Below are 16,565 nucleotides of genomic sequence, written 5' to 3'. Positions count from 1 at the left end.
CTCTCTCTCTCTCTCTTTTAACATAATGCATACTTTCAGCGATGTTTTTGCATGCTCACGTATGTTGAACATTTTTCCTTGATAATATTATCGCATCCAGTGAACCAGTTCCCATTCATATGGCAGGACTGACTTATGCTACGACTATTCTGTATTTTTGCAATAAGTTTATTGTAAATCTGTTTATGCTATTTCTTTCAACCCTTTATCGAAATTGTAAAAACAAAATGCCAATATGCCGTACAACCTTTAGCAATAACTATTATTTTAATTTCATAGATATACATGTATATATATTTTTTTATGATGAAAGCTGCTAGTTGCACATATACTTTCGTGATTGTCTATTTACGTGCTTTAGAAAAATCCCCTGCATAACCGGCATCACATCCGGTTAAGCATGATCCATTCACTTTGGAGCATTGGTTTAAATCACGGCAGTGTCCACATGTTTCGTTACATCCAATACCATACGATCCTTTGTCGCATTCTTGTATGAATAAAAATAGAACAGACAAATTTATGTCAGGTCGGTTGCTTGTGAAATTCATGATGGCGTCAATATCAAAATCACTTTGAGTTTTAATCATACTGTGCTATAAAAAATTCCAATAAAATGATATGAATGTGCATACTATGAATGATATACTGAACAATACAGAAGTCTATGTTTGTTATAAGATTGTTTTAAACATGTTTATGTTATCACCATTTACCACATCTAGTGATGAAAGAGAACATATCTTGATACGCTGTAAAGAAAAATTGACAAAAGCTGGCGTCATTATGATAAGTTTTTAATGTGGCGTTAGTTTCGAATGTACCTTGGTGGGTGACTACTCACGTGTTTTACATAAATGCCCTTCATAACCAGCATCACATCCGGTAAAGCAAGTTCCATTGATATTACAACATTGGATAATATCATGACAGTATCCACATGTATCATTGCATTCAAGCCCATACGACCCTCTGTCACATTCTTAAAAGATAACAATCAATGATAGTTATTGGTGTTTGTAAAATACAACAATGGGCACAATCAACCTCTTAAGTCATCTCAAGAATATCGTTGACAGTGCTATATTATGCTCTGCTATAATAACGTTAACAAAAGCATACACTTTGATATTGCTTTCTGTTAACCGTGTGTATACGTGCATTACCTCTACATGAGTGTTTTCATTTGGTTGATATGTTGGGTTTTTTTATAGCTGTGCATTCCTATTACCCACTACATATACGTGTATGTTTGCCTGCGCATTTGCACCAGCTCATTGAGAAATGGTCTTATTGACTGATCGTCACGTATTAAATACTCTATCATTAATTATGAAACGGTTCATTGCAAACCACAAGTCACTGCGGTCAGTGACACCAACCAGTATATAGCGTAACGAATCTATAACTCATTTTCATTTATTTATCATCTTATATCTTGAAAAATCAAACACAATCAGTCTTAAAAAAAAAAACTTTACAATATCTAGATTAGATGCAATGGTATGATTGAATAACTTTACAACTGAACATTCTGATGCATAGGAAAACACTTCACACTTAATACCAGTAATGTAATTTCAAAAAAAAAAAAATAACTAAATATGTTTCGGAGTAAATAAAAGTAGTTTATACTTTTTCGTCAAGCCGCCTTTAATCAAATCTATCCTAACGTTATACATATAGTGAGTTCACGTATTTTTTAGTTGTTTGCAACTTTGACAATAATAATGAATGTTGTGTAACATATAATGGTTAGGCGTTACTGTTATGCATATTGGTATTTTTATTTCGTTGTCTTAAATTATATTAATACATGCATGTGTCAATCCAAAGACAGCCATACATGCAGTTTACGTAAGCTTGAACAATTCAAGTTTTGACATATAATAACTATGATATTTATAATAATTATTATCATTACATCCTGCACACGTGTCGATGCATTTCTTAGAACAGTCTTCCCCCAAAAAATCACGAGAGCAAGATAGTTTAAGAAAATACAACAGTAAACTGCATTTTTCTTGGAGTTATTACTTATTAATTTTCAATACGGGTAAAAAGATAAAATAAATTGTTGTCAAATCATTCATCATATGTTGAAAATGTCATTGATTAACAATGTACATGTCTACATACCTGTTTTACACAGATTCCCCATAAAGCCAGCAGCACATCCGGTGTAACATGTACCATTTATATGGTGGCTCTGGTTTACATCAAGACAATGTCCATTTTTTTTCATTGCAGTCGACACCATAAAACCCTTTGTTGCATGTTGAAATTAACAGCAATATATGAGACAAGTTACGTGCAGAGTGCATTATAGTAGCGCCTTATAGTATATAGTACAAATTGTGCCACAAAATGCATCTTCTTTACGTCAATATGCTTAACTAAACGGTTGGAAGATGCCCATATCTTGCAATCCAAGGTAATTTTCAATATCTTTGAAGAAAATACTCTTTACGTGTAAATTGAGCCACAGGCAAATTAAAGATTTGCAAATGAATTCAATTTATTTAAGTATCAGTATTTAGAACTAACAAAAGATATAGTTAAAAAAATCAGGTCTTCCTGGATATCATGCAACATTTTGGAAGAAGGGGCAGGGAGAATTTATCACAACTTAAAAGAGATGATTTTGCTGTGATGAATGGAGATGGTGGACTGTTTGTTTACAAAACAATGGATGAAAAGACCAAAAACCAACATGATGATAGTGAAAGATCTTCAGATGGTAGAATGTATGAGATAAAAGGTATTCATTGATTAAGTAGTAATTTTAGACAGTTATCATATAACTTTCTGCTACAACTATTTCACATTCTGTTAATACATGTAATAACAAGAGGCCCATGGGCCACATCGCTCACCTGAGAAACAATAGGTATGATAAAGTCAGCTTAATGGAGTCATAATACAAACAATCTGGACAATGTACAATAATACATGTAGATCCTGTATAAAAAAATCCATTTTTCCCCTTTGGAACTCGGATAGCCCTGATTGCTGCCAATATTTACGAGACCAGACTTTAATCACCGCTCCTGCACATATCTAGGGACTCAACCTTACGCAGGGAGGGATGACCGCACACCTACGCAACTCAACAGGTACCAACGTTAACGCAAGGAGGGATGACCGCACACTTGCATAAACAGCTTAACCTAACGCAAGCAGGGAGTGCCGCACACTTGTGCTTGAAAGGCCTGAACACCAGCAGGGATGACCATACAAAGCACCACCGCCGCAATCACTACCAATAAAAGAAGGTATGACTGCCCACTTGTATTAATGCGATACAGGGCTGGAATGACCTCACACACTATATCGAACGTTAGAAAACACGAAAATTAGATAGAGCAGGGGGGTCCACACACTCGATCTTTTCGTACCTGTTTAAGTTTAACCCCAAACAGTCTCTCATCATAATGCTATAGACACTGTCCCTATATATGTGCCGGCCTAAAATAATTCATAGTATCTAAAAATTGGAAATCAAAAATAAACAAACTAATCCGGCCTAACCCAAAACGTCTTATGCAGAACAACTTATATACATTGAATTTTTATTATTGTATAAAAATAATCATCACAATAATTGGTTAACAGTGGATGCATTAATTAAAATAATCAAGAATCAATAAATCAAGGGCAATAACTCAATACAGTAATACAAAAAGATTCTAATGAAAAAATTGCTGCCTGCTTCAATTTTATAGTCATATCACATGTTGAGTATTGCAGTTCTCAAAAAGATCCTTTACAATTATTTATATATGGGATATTTAGCTACATCAAACTCTGAACCTTCTTGTGAGGCCGAAGAATTGTCCTGGAGTCAAAGTCTTAACAATTATAAAGAATCATCTTGCTGATTAGTTTCTGAGAAGAAGATTTTCAAAGATTTACTCTATATATTCCTATGTAAAACTTTAACACCCCCCCCCCAATGTGGCCTCACCCTACCCCCAGGGATCATAATTTTCACAACTTTGAATCTACACTACCTGAGGATACTTCCACAAAAGTTTCAGCTTTCCTGGCTGATTAGTTTCTGAGAAGAAGATTTTTAAAGATTTACTCTATATATTCCTATGTAAAACTTCGACCCCCCATTGTGCCCCACCCTACCCCCAGGGATCATGATTTTCACAACTTTGAATCTACACTGCCTGAGGATGCTTCCACACAAGTTTCAGCTTTCCTGGCTGATTAGTTTCTGAGAAGAAGATTTTTAAAGATTTACTCAATATATTTCTATGTAAAATTTTAACACACCCCCCCTCCCAATGTTGCCTCACCCTACTCCCAGGGATCATGATTTTCACAACTCTGAATCTACACTACCTGAGGATGCTTCCACACAAGTTTCAGCTTTCCTGGCTGATTAGTTTCTGAGAAGAAGATTTTTAAATATTTACTCTATATTTTCCTATGTAAAAATTCGACCCCCCATTGTGGCCCCACCCTACCCCCAGGGGTCATGATTTTCACAACTTTGAATCTACACTACCTGAGGATGCTTCCACGCAAGTTTCAGCTTTCCTGGCTGATTAGTTTCTGAGAAGAAGATTTTTAAAGATTTACTCTATATTTTCCTATGTAAAACTTCGACCCCCCATTGTGGCCCTACCCTACCCCCAGGGGTCATGATTTTCACAACTTTGAATCTACACTACCTGAGGATGCTTCCACGCAAGTTTCAGCTTTCCTGGCTGATTAGTTTCTGAGAAGAAGATTTTTAAAGATTTACTCTATATATTCCTATGTAAAATTTCGACCCCCCATTGTGGCCTCACCCTACCCCCGGGGATCATGATTTTCACAACTTTGAATCTACACTACCTGAGGATGCTTCCACACAAGTTTCAGCTTTCCTGGCTTTCTGGTTCTTGAGAAGAAGATTTTTGAAAATTTCTCGAAATTTTTCATTAATTTCTAATTATCTCCCCTTGAAAACGGGTGTGGTCCTTAATTTTCACAACTTTGAACCCCCTTAGCCTAAGGATGATTTGTGCCAAGTTTGGTTGAAATTGGCCAAGTAGTTCTTGAGAAGATGTTGAAAATGTGAAAAGTTTACGGACGGACGGACGGACAGACGGACAGACGAACGACAGACAAAATGTGATCAGAATAGCTCACTTGAGCTTTCAGCTCAGGTGAGCTAATAAAAACTGTGTATCTTATTTTAAAAAGCAAAACAAACTGAATTTAAAGCAATAGATAACCGATTTGTTTCAATTTCAGGTAGTAACAGATGTCCAGTCCGTATTCTTGTCAAGCTGATCCGAAAGCTGAACCCAAACTGTCCACGCTTGTTCCAACAACCAAGAACCAGTCCGAAGGATGGTATTTATTTTAATAACATTGCAGTTGGTCATAATTGACTCGGACAGTTCATGCAACCTATCAGTAAAATATCAGGATATCTACAATTAACACTAACCACTCATGCCGAGCGACAACCGTCAGTGTCCTCGATGCTGCACAAATGCCGACCGGACACATCAAGTCTGTTTCTGGTCATAAAGCAGAGTACTCATTAATTAATTCACTTTTTTTAACGGTAGGTAGTAGAGATTTTATAAATCGCAGATTTCTACTTTATTGACACAAACCAAACTTCCTTTACTCTTTGATTTTACAATGAATAACGCTTTTTTTTGCTCAGCGTTGAGCGGTTATATCTTTTATTTTCATTTTCTTTGGACATCACCTAACAGTGTTTATTTTTAATCTTTAATATGACATTGAGTCCAGTCTACTTTTGTAAGACTACTCTTGGCATAAATCCCAACAAAGACATATATAACATAAACAGAGATGTTTTAATGTCTCTGATACCAAACAGGGTATCAGTGTTTTACAAACACACACTGTCCGAATTTATTAATACCAATTTAGAAATTGGACTTGTTGAGTAAATAGCCCAACTGGCCTTAACATTATAAACCGGGGTATTGGGTAGTCCAGTTTGTATATTTACATGTATACATGTAGCTAAGTGATATAATCGCAAGATTTGTCCATACTGTCTTTAGTGAGAATTATATCAAATATATGTTTACACACAGCTTATCGTCGACTAAGCAATAACATCGTAAGGTTAATTGAAAGAAGGCCCATGGCTTGTCCAGACATTTTTTTTTTATAATTTCGAATATTCTCCTGCACCTATTCCCGATATATCATTATTTATCAAGCGAGAACTTCTTGCCAATTTGAATAATAATATCAGGTACTACAGTAACTATAAATATGCGCACAGGATAACACAATATTATTATGTTCTCCTCTCAGCCTTGAACCCGTACCTTATTACATGGTCAATGAATACTTATCCAGGGTGCGATTTCACCCGTGGATTGTGGTTCAGGGCACAAATGTTTGGCATTGTAATATTTATTTTAGAAATATAATAATTAATTTCTGTACTACAATAACAATTATTATAGTACAGAGAAAGTATTATCTCGTTATCGCAAGACATATTCTTAACATCATCCAGCTGCTTGTGCGCCCCTCTCCCCAATGTCGAGAAAAACTAAAGCTAGTTTATAGTGGTATTTAGCATTATATGAAAAAAAGAACATGATGACAAAAAACGTAAAATCGTATTATATAACGAACACATAAAACAAACAGAAGTCATAGTATTAAAACATTTTTTTTATATTTTTCTCTCATTTATTTATCATTTCTACATTCTCATATACTAAATGTTTCTAATAGATTTCTATTGAAAAAGACACCAAGTGCCTCTTTTTAAAATCAAACTCATTGATATCAGGATTATTTATTACTCTGTTCATCAGCTACCATTCTGGCAGAGTGAAACATTGTGCCCGATGATAATAAAATCGGATAACCGATAATCTAATTTACATAGCAATGTGCCTAAAATTAAGGCAGTACAGTTTGCAATTCAATCAGTGACCAAACACAAACAAAACATTTATATCAGCGTTAAAGTGTTGCATATCCAAAGAAAATGGAGGAAACCAGATCAGAACTATTTTGTATTGTACATATTATGACTCACTGACTATTAAAAAAGTGCAGTCCGGATACCCTGGAACAACAAATGAGCATAGGTGCTTGAGAACAGGACCGTACCCCCCCCCTCTTCCATCCTTCAACCCCCCTTCATCCCCAAACCTTACTATCTAGACCCCCCGGGACTTAAAAATTAAACTATCATGCAGTTAATTTCATTTATAATCTTAAATGTACATTTATTCAGAGAAGGAAATAATCGGGTTATCGTTTTACCGGTAGTTGTAGTTTGGTAGAACATTTCAACAAATAATCATCGACAGTACCCTTCGGCTAGCAACCTTGTTGTATTTTATTTAGAGGGGATGTGATCCCCCCCTCCCCCAAATGTTTGTTGTAAGTAATTTTGTGCAATGAATGTACACATTAGATTATAAATATGTCAGGTGATAATTTTAAAAAAAAAATGAGCAAAGCCTCATGGGTCTAGATACTTGGTGTTGTCGAATGGATGGATAGTCGGTCCTGTCCTGAAGCAGAGAGTATGGTTTCTCTTCTTTTGTCTAGTAACGAGGTGTTTATCCCAAATTCTGAAGTAAAGGATTTTTTATTCCAAAAAAATATACATTTTCGTCGCTACACAGATCATATTTCTTTATGTAACTGTGTCGAATTTCTTTACATGCATATAAACTTATGAAATTAACAAATATAACAAACATTGTTGTGGTTTTCATATATGTTTAAAAAAAAACTCAAATAGTGCTAAGATAATGGTATTTAAACATCACGGATTGAATATATTTATTAGAGTGGTATTCGATTTTTTTTTACCAACGAGTTTTATATCCGATACCTTAGATTCTCGGCGGTTTCCCCTTCACTGTTTATAACCAACACCAGATGGTGCTACCACCGAGGCGAATGGTTTAACGAGAAAAAACATGAGAGGGGTATATCTATTTTTGTTTTAACCCCTATGAAGTGTTATCCCTGAATATGTTTATATCTATTTTAACTAACGGAGTTTCTACACGTTTATATTCTGTTCAGACCAAAGTGACTGGCAAAGATAATTTTTATACGCATCAACAGTTCTTATCTGAGAATATAATTGCTGTGAGAACTTGAGGTGCTTGTTACGTGTACAGTAAAACTCGTTTAGTACGAGCACGGATATTGCGAATTCACGGATATAGCAAAGTCATCTTTGATCCCAGGCTATGTAAATTTTATGAATTTCTTATACGGTTATAACGATTTACGGATATAACAAAGTAATTTCTTAGGTCCCAGTGACGAGTTATAACCGAGTTTTGCTGTATATCTGTTTTAATCTTTAACTAAAAATCTGCTTATCAGTACTCGAAAGATATATAAATACAATGCACGTAGAGAATAATTTCTGCCAAGAAATAGTCTTTTAAACGATACAATCAAACGTAAACGTTTGAATGTCACAGTACAGTAAACTGATGACAACAGTTCGGTAATATACTGAATGACCCATTTAAAAATGTACGGCGAAAAACAAAAAAGGTTGCTTATTTCTATTACTGGAAAAACAATTTCTCTAAGATTCTTTGTTTTATTCCAGATGCATGTAGTATGTCAAGGCTGGCTCTCTTTGTTTCAAAGAAATATCACACTCTTTTTTAGAATATCCTCATGAAAAATGAAGCTAAAAATGAACGAGAAAAAATCCTCACTCTGTCCTTATTAAAATTACATAAATGACCAGGCAAAAACAAGACTAGGGGTGTTTAGTTAATATAAACTCCATCATTGACCCCGGAAAGAGAAGCGTGGTAAGGATGGTATTCCTTAACATAGTTAAATGATTATGAACTTCAAAATCTGCTGTTGCCTAGAAAGAAACTATTGCGGGCATAAATTAGGTTTGTAATTTTATCAGCATATCATCATGTAATTTTAGTTACACTTTAAGAAATACAAATTGAATTGAATTAGGAAATTTGACAAGTAATTGACCATGATACTAATTGTGCCCATTATACCAGATTGAATAAATCAACAATTATCATTTTTGTCATCTATAAAAAATAGCAAATACCGGTACATCATTTTGTTTTACGTTTTTATCCAGCATCTTTGAAATCTTAGTTTCGAAATCATAAGAACCATTTATTTGTTCTGCATTAATATATTTGATAAGAGCATATTTCACACAAAACACGATCAAGGGTTTTCTGCAATTATCCAGCTAGCCAACCGAACATCTTGAAAACTGCCTTCTATTTTTTTTAAACCAGTTTGTCTTCTGCATTCAACTTCAGAATTGCATACACTGTATTAGATCTGTAATTCCAAACGTGTACATTTCCTCTTGTTGCGATTTGAAGGATTTCAACATTGTTAACATTAAGTGAAAAAAGTGCGTCACCCGTATATGACAATATGTAGAAGGTAAAAGCGAACATGCCGCTTTTGTCAACGGTGTATATCTGATCATCGCTGCTATCGAGATCTAGATGAATTGTGTTATCCACACAAGAACTAGTCGTTCCAAGTTTTTCTTCTGAGAACGTCTTAGTCAAATTATTTTCTTTTCTGATATCATTGCATGGGTTGTCTGTTGGATATATTATATCTATGTTATGTTAAACTTACTAAAGAAAATTGATCAAACAAGACACCCAACCTATAACTGTAAGATGTTCCAGTTATACCAAGAACAAATACAAGACATATTACATTTTTAGTACGTACCATGTTGGGCGAACTTCACTAAACCAAATGCATTGAGTTGTCCTACATCAGATACAGTGACTTGGGTACTGATTAACCATATCGGAACGGATGATTGCAGATGATCGTCTCGGGTTTCACAAGGAAGGTAGAAATCGTCTTTGAATGAAACAGTGTTAGAAATTTCGTCATAAACTCCATTATTTGTAACAATGTGTAAATCGTCTGAACAGTTTGAAGTTGGACAAATGGCGTAAAATGCAGGTAAGTATTCTGAAAATATAGTATTCCATAAATACAAATAAAAAAGGGAAACAAGCAATCACAAAAACAACCGTTTGTGGTTTGTTTGTTTGTTTGTTTGGTTTGGTTTTGTGGTTTTTTGTTTTGTTTTGTTTTTTTTGTGGTTTTTTTTTTGTCATTGATTTGTTTTTGGGTTAAATTCCTTAAATGAAGTAAAAGTAAACTTTTTATTAAGATGAATATACATTTTAACCTGTATTTTGCTTCCAGCCATTAAACATTGTAAATGTTTTCTGTAGTGTTCCATTGAATAACTTCAAATACACATTATCATTTTCTTTAAGGTTGAGGATGGCAAACGAACTTCCACTGTAGCTTGATAAATACATTTGTTTTGTAAGTGTTGATGATTTCTCTTCACCATTCACCTCTAATGCAACGAGAACAGATTCGTTAAAAGATTCAATATTCCAGGTAAAAACAAATGTTCCGTCTGTACGTGTTGTGAAAAATCCTGTTTCTGGATTATAACCATCTCCAACATTGGTGACAACAGTTTTTAAATCAAGAATCCCAGGGCCATGGGTCGATTCCAATACAACTTGAAAACCATATGGACGTTTGGAATAGTTGCATACTACAAATGTATCAATATTAAGTTCATTTTTTATTCTTTTTCTTTCATTTTTTTTTTGGGGGGGGTGTTAATATGTGAAAAAGCTATTCTGTATTTTTAAACGTTATTTGAAAAAAAAATAATAGTTTTAATTTGGTAAAAGTAAAATATTTGATTGAAGACAATACACCATATTGATATTTGTTAATTCCATACTACATGCAAATGTAATTTCAATTGCTTATGAACATTTATTACATTTATTTTTATAGTCGAAAAGTCTTGATCGGTTTCTTTCCGATTGACGCATTTAGGTTATATGGACTTAAAAAAGTAAAATCTGTAGTAACAAGTTTGAAAACAAAAGAAATGAAAATCATGATTTAGCATGACATACATTTTGATGTATTTTTTGAAAGAATATCGGGGCAAGTCATGTTTTGATAGTTTTTTTCTTCAAGTGCAAATTAAATACAATAAATTGTATTTAATAGTGTGTTTGGCCTTATATGGGGGCAAGTGGTTCTGATCGAAACTCTAATATGGCTGTAATCGAAGAGAAGAGGAAACATGCATGCAGAAATCTGTTTTACAACATTGGTTGCACGTATTGGACTTTGAATATTCCGTGGAACATACCTATTGATAAAATATATCGAAACGCTATTGTATCAGTAAATTATCGTTGATGTTTTCCTATGATGTCATATTTGTTAAAAAACATTTAAAAAATAATAAATATTTTATTCTATTACCAATTTGATGTAAAGTTGAACTTACAAACTCGGGAGCATAAGCCAGTGTGAAGATCTTGTCCCCAAACTCTGTATTCATGTACGTTTGACATACATTGTCAATGTGAAAAGACAATATAAAATCATTTTTATCAAGATATCTCAATGCTTATTGGTTGTCCCTATTATCGAGCGTTGGCTCGTCTACATTTATTGAAAAAAAAGCCAACATACTTGGTAAAATCTAAGTACACGCTACTTCCCGTGGCTTAAAAAAAAATAATACAGATGTACTAGGTTAAGTAAGTATTACTTCTAGAATTTACTAATACTTTCCGTGTTCAAAACCTGTTGTTACGACATTCCTTGGGAAGATCCTTAAACATTGCAACAATAACCAATGTTTCAGCAGTTTCCTAATTAATGTTTAACTATGTCATACATGCAATAGTTGCATTTGTAGCATTGATGTATTTTAGGCATTTTTATAACAAATCGAGGGAAATGTAGAATATAGTTGCAATCGTATGTGCCTTAATCATATATGTTGTATATGAATTTCCAATCCCCTTGCAAAATTTATGTATTTTGAATCATTCAAAGTTTTATATTAAAAAACCGTGCATACATGTTAGAAAAATATGTTGGGTATATATATATATATATATATATATATATATATATATATATATATATATATATATATATATATATATATATATATATATATATATATATTACATGTAATCAACTAAATATTGTTATTTACAATGATTCGTACAGTCGATCAGCCCAGTTTATTAGTCTTATTGACATTGTAACTTGTTCGAATTTGAACATATAGTTCGATGTACGGTTGATAATTTAGAATTCAAGAGTTTATGTGACTTTTTTCTAAGGATTAACACGTAGGCAGATGCTGAAAATAAAATCACACTTAATAACTCTGAATATGCATTACTTACATCCTATTTTCTAAGATTCAAACGAATAATATAATATGTTTACCTCCCACTGTTTACATACGGCTATTGATCTACATAACTTAGGATTTCGAGTTTGTTGGCAGTCAAAGCATGTAGGTCCTCTTATTTCCGGATAATCTATAAAGAATATGTCTAGTAATTATAAATGCAAGGTATGTTTCTTTATATTAGAAAATCGTATAATTTGAAAAGAATAGTGGTTAGAGAGTCACCAAGGTACAAAATTCAACAAGTAAATAATAAAGTAGAAACATTTATGTCAAAACACATGTGTCCAAAAAAAATGTACATGTACAAACACATCTGGTATAATGTGTCTAATGTATTGTAATCTGCGTTTTAGCTCTTATTTTATTTATTCATTAAAGCCATGCACAATTTGATCACGTGCAATGTAGAACATTTTGCGAGCGGATTTTCATATAGCTTTGCACGAGCTCTTGCATACGTTGCACGAACTCTCGCATTCGTTGCATGCGTTTTCATGTCTCCTCAATATAGTGAACATGCAAACTTTTCAGACGCAATCCAAATTATCACAAAATAGGATAAGAGCATCAATACGAACGTTTTACAGCGTTTTGTACATTCTTTTTTGCGACCATTAGACTGCTACTCAACGTTTCTCATGTAATATTGCAACATTTACATGCACTATCATTGCATGGTTCATATAAGCTTCAATTCGCCATGTTTTACAACTAGTGTGTAAATACCCGGTTTCTTACCACACGAAAATAATGCTCGCACGAGCATTCGTACTATTGAACGCATGACCGCAGGTCCAATCGCAATGGCACACGTTCAATCGTCTGATCACTGTATCAAGCGCGCGATCATGTCGCATTATCCTACAACACTCGCGATCATAATACAATAGTCTCATATAGACTGAGATATATCGCAAAATCTATTGCGTTTGGGTTGTGTAACGATTGCTTTAGTTCGTGCAAGTTTTGTACAAATCCTTTTTTTTAACATGTGATTATTTTGGCAACGGTTCACGATCCATTGTTCTTCCTGCCACCAACTGCGAAAATAAATGACTTTATCTGTTAAGACCGTTTGCGGCCTCTGATATTTTCGTCATCTTTTTTGAGAACGGGGTCAATAAGAATCTTACTTGTCTTAAACCAGTCTTAGATAGAGACAATGCATGTGTATAAATTCAAGAACCATTTTCTTTCCAACAAGACACAATTTGAAATTGAGTGTAATTGAATGTTGTATGTTCCCCCCAATATAGGCTATGTTGTAAGGAAGATGATAGGTTCAAAATGGAAAGGGTTTCTATTTTGATAGGAATACACAAATCAAAATTGTATTTGCCAAAAAATATGGATAATATGGATACATATTTGACGTCATTTTTTTAAAAGTCTTTGAAAAGAAAATGTATGTGAAACTTTACTAAACTGTCTCAATATTTTCAATTAGATACACTTTATAGAGTTAGAAGCATGATATTTTGCGTATGTGAGTTATGTGGTCGCATGCCTCTGGTTAACATAAAATATATTTGAAAATATACATTCCTTTAATTCAGAGGAGCACCTCACCTAATGTCCCACAGCCGTTCCTGTTACACCCATCTGAAGAACAACATTCAGAGCATACTCTGGTATCAGGACTATACACGTATTTCTGTGATCCTATAAATCTTTCTAAAAATGGATTCCTTACGTTTGATTGGCATCGCTGTGTGCAGGCGTTGGTAGAAAAAATATAAGTAGATTAAATGCAAATCAAAAATCAATTAATAATTCATAACTTGAAGTATAAACTTTTTGGGAAAATAATTTATAGTTTGACAATGGATCATTTGAATTGATATTCTTATTAAGAGCCATAACAATATTATTCATGTACAGTACCGATCATACCTAACCTAACTTAAACTCCAATTAAACCTCGGGTTTATTTTCTTGGTTTACTTTGGGTTTACTCTGGGTTTATTTTTTGAAAACTTGGGTCCACTTGGGGTTTACTTAGAATTTACTGGGGGTTTACTTTTGGTTTGCGCGAGAATTGCTTTTGGGGTCAACTGTAAGCACTGAATTGTGAAGCAGACCTGCATTTTATCTTACCATAATACTGCCTGTAATTCCTGCCCCTTGTATATAACGAATTAACACTTAGCGTCTGCTTTCAGGAGTTTACTTCTGATCGGGGTTTACTCTCTGTGTCCATTCTTGGTTTACTCTGGATCCACTATAGTAAACCCTGAGTAAACCCAGGAAGTAAACCCAAGGTTTAGTTTGAGTTTACTTTCTGTTAGGTTGGGCATAATCGGTACTGTATATCATTTTGTTTAAAAAAAACAAGCAACTGATATTAAACATTTTTTTTTATCAATCATACATTTAGGTGTTTTTAGATAGTATTTCTTTTTAATCATAACTGTTCTCAGATCATAATTTATAACTAACCTTTTAATCTAAAGAATAGCCTGATATTGAAAAATACTATAACAACTTAAAACATGATCCAATTAATATTGATTGTGGTTACCAATGAACTTTGGCATCCAACGTTGTATAACGTTTCACCTGTTATGCTTGTGTATTCTTCAGTGAAGCATACCTGTGAAAATTAATTATAATGACAATGCAATTAATCGGTATTAACATTACAAACATATAATATGACGTTTTTATTAGAAATTTCTTTGCAGAGTATATGCATGATATTTTGGGGGAAAATGTTTTCATGAAAGAGATAATGTAACGAAAGGTTTTTATCAAATTTTATTTTATATTTGTTTGCGAGGAATTCCTTTTATAACAAAAAGATACATTGCGCAGACTTTCGTTTTAAATTATAAAAAACCAAATTTTTCTTTTAAGATGGTAAAAAAATATGACATAAGTTGCAGGGAAGACCCCCCCCCCCCCCAAAAAAAAAAAAAAAAAAAACAATAAAAAAAACCCAAAAACACTTCAATTCTTTTTTATCTGACATCGGAAACAAAATCCAAGTAAATTGAATGTTTTAACCTGTCCTTCACTACATCGGCGGATGGCTTTACAATGTCTAGGCGACACCACCTCAGAACATGTTAGACAGTACAACTCCCCTAAAATTAAAAATACTTTTGTTAGAAATTGATAGTTATGTTAACCTTGTATACTTAAATATTAACTTGGCCAGGCATGTGATCATAATTTTAGGTTTCTCAGTGAATTTTGTCAGGTACATGCATTGATCAAATTCATAGTAGTAAAAACATTTTACCAGTGTTGAGGGAGCTGCAAAATATAAATAATTAAGACCATGGTTATTTAGAAATGTTTATTGCTCTGCCTACCCACTGGGTATATAATATAAAGTGTACATGATAATTCTAATTTAGTACGTTAAATAAAGAAGTTTTGAGACATTTTAATATCATCAAAGGTATCAAGGGAAATTTTGCTTAACTGCAAGTTTTTTTTATTATCAACAAAGGCACCAAGGGCATTTTTGTTGTGCCAATAGTTTTTTAAATCTGTGATTCTCAGATGTACACGAATTAACTGATAATGAACAATGTTCAACATCAATAGAGGTAGCATCAGGTGCCATGACTAAGCATCCTCGGCTTACCGGCAGCACCTCTTTAACGTCGTCGGGAAAAAATGGAGACAATAAGGTGAGTAATTATGGTCTAACAATAAGTACAAAAAACGCAAATCAGCATAAAACCCAGAGGAATATTGTACATATATTTTCCCCCTGAAAATACTTTTTTTTTCCTGTCAAGGCCGTTATAACGACCATAAAACGAACACAATGTCTTTAATTGATACTGTTAATAGTTCTGTTAACTCAACTTGCTTGTGAGTAGCTTGCCTCGCCTTAGAAACTGCATGCAACTTAAAAATAAAGGCTGAGGATGTTCTTGTGTATTGGATTGAGATACAAAAACTTCATATGCAAAGGACGAAAGTACATTGCGACCTATGTTAGGAAAACATTGACTATAGAAAAATGAAGTCATCACGTATATCATAAATATTTGCTGTTAGGCTACCATAAATGTCCTATTCCATTTAGATATCCAACTATGAAACAGATGACGCATACCTTGTGGTATCTTTTATTTCAAGTTTACTTGGATATGAGTGGTTTTAAATCCACTGTTATAGAGTTGTATATCTGTACATTTTTAAACTGATATCTATTTGTTCTTATGTTACCAGCGCGGCTAAACTTCGACACGCAAGCTGGTTCATTTTAAATAATATCGCTTTAACATACATGCATGCATGTTCGGATCAGAAAACTTCCACTGGG

The 16,565-nt window shown here is 33.6% G+C and overlaps 1 long non-coding RNA gene and 1 pseudogene across 1 annotated transcript; both read right to left on the bottom strand.

Annotated features, from left to right (window-relative positions):
- Positions 1-16,565, bottom strand: part of LOC128174339 (multiple epidermal growth factor-like domains protein 6) — a 228,694-nt pseudogene that overhangs the window by 196,126 nt on the left and 16,003 nt on the right.
- Positions 12,313-15,368, bottom strand: LOC128172532 (uncharacterized). Its single transcript, XR_008242299.1, has 4 exons — positions 15,287-15,368; positions 14,802-14,873; positions 13,850-13,988; positions 12,313-12,407 (listed from the first exon to the last, which is right to left on the bottom strand). It is a non-coding gene; the product is annotated as an uncharacterized LOC128172532 (long non-coding RNA).

The sequence above is a fragment of the Crassostrea angulata genome, chromosome 2 (assembly GCF_025612915.1).
Source record: "Crassostrea angulata isolate pt1a10 chromosome 2, ASM2561291v2, whole genome shotgun sequence".
NCBI lineage: Eukaryota > Metazoa > Mollusca > Bivalvia > Ostreida > Ostreidae > Magallana > Magallana angulata.
Note: the sequence above shows the minus strand (reverse complement) of the source record. Positions and strands in the feature narration are given on the sequence as shown.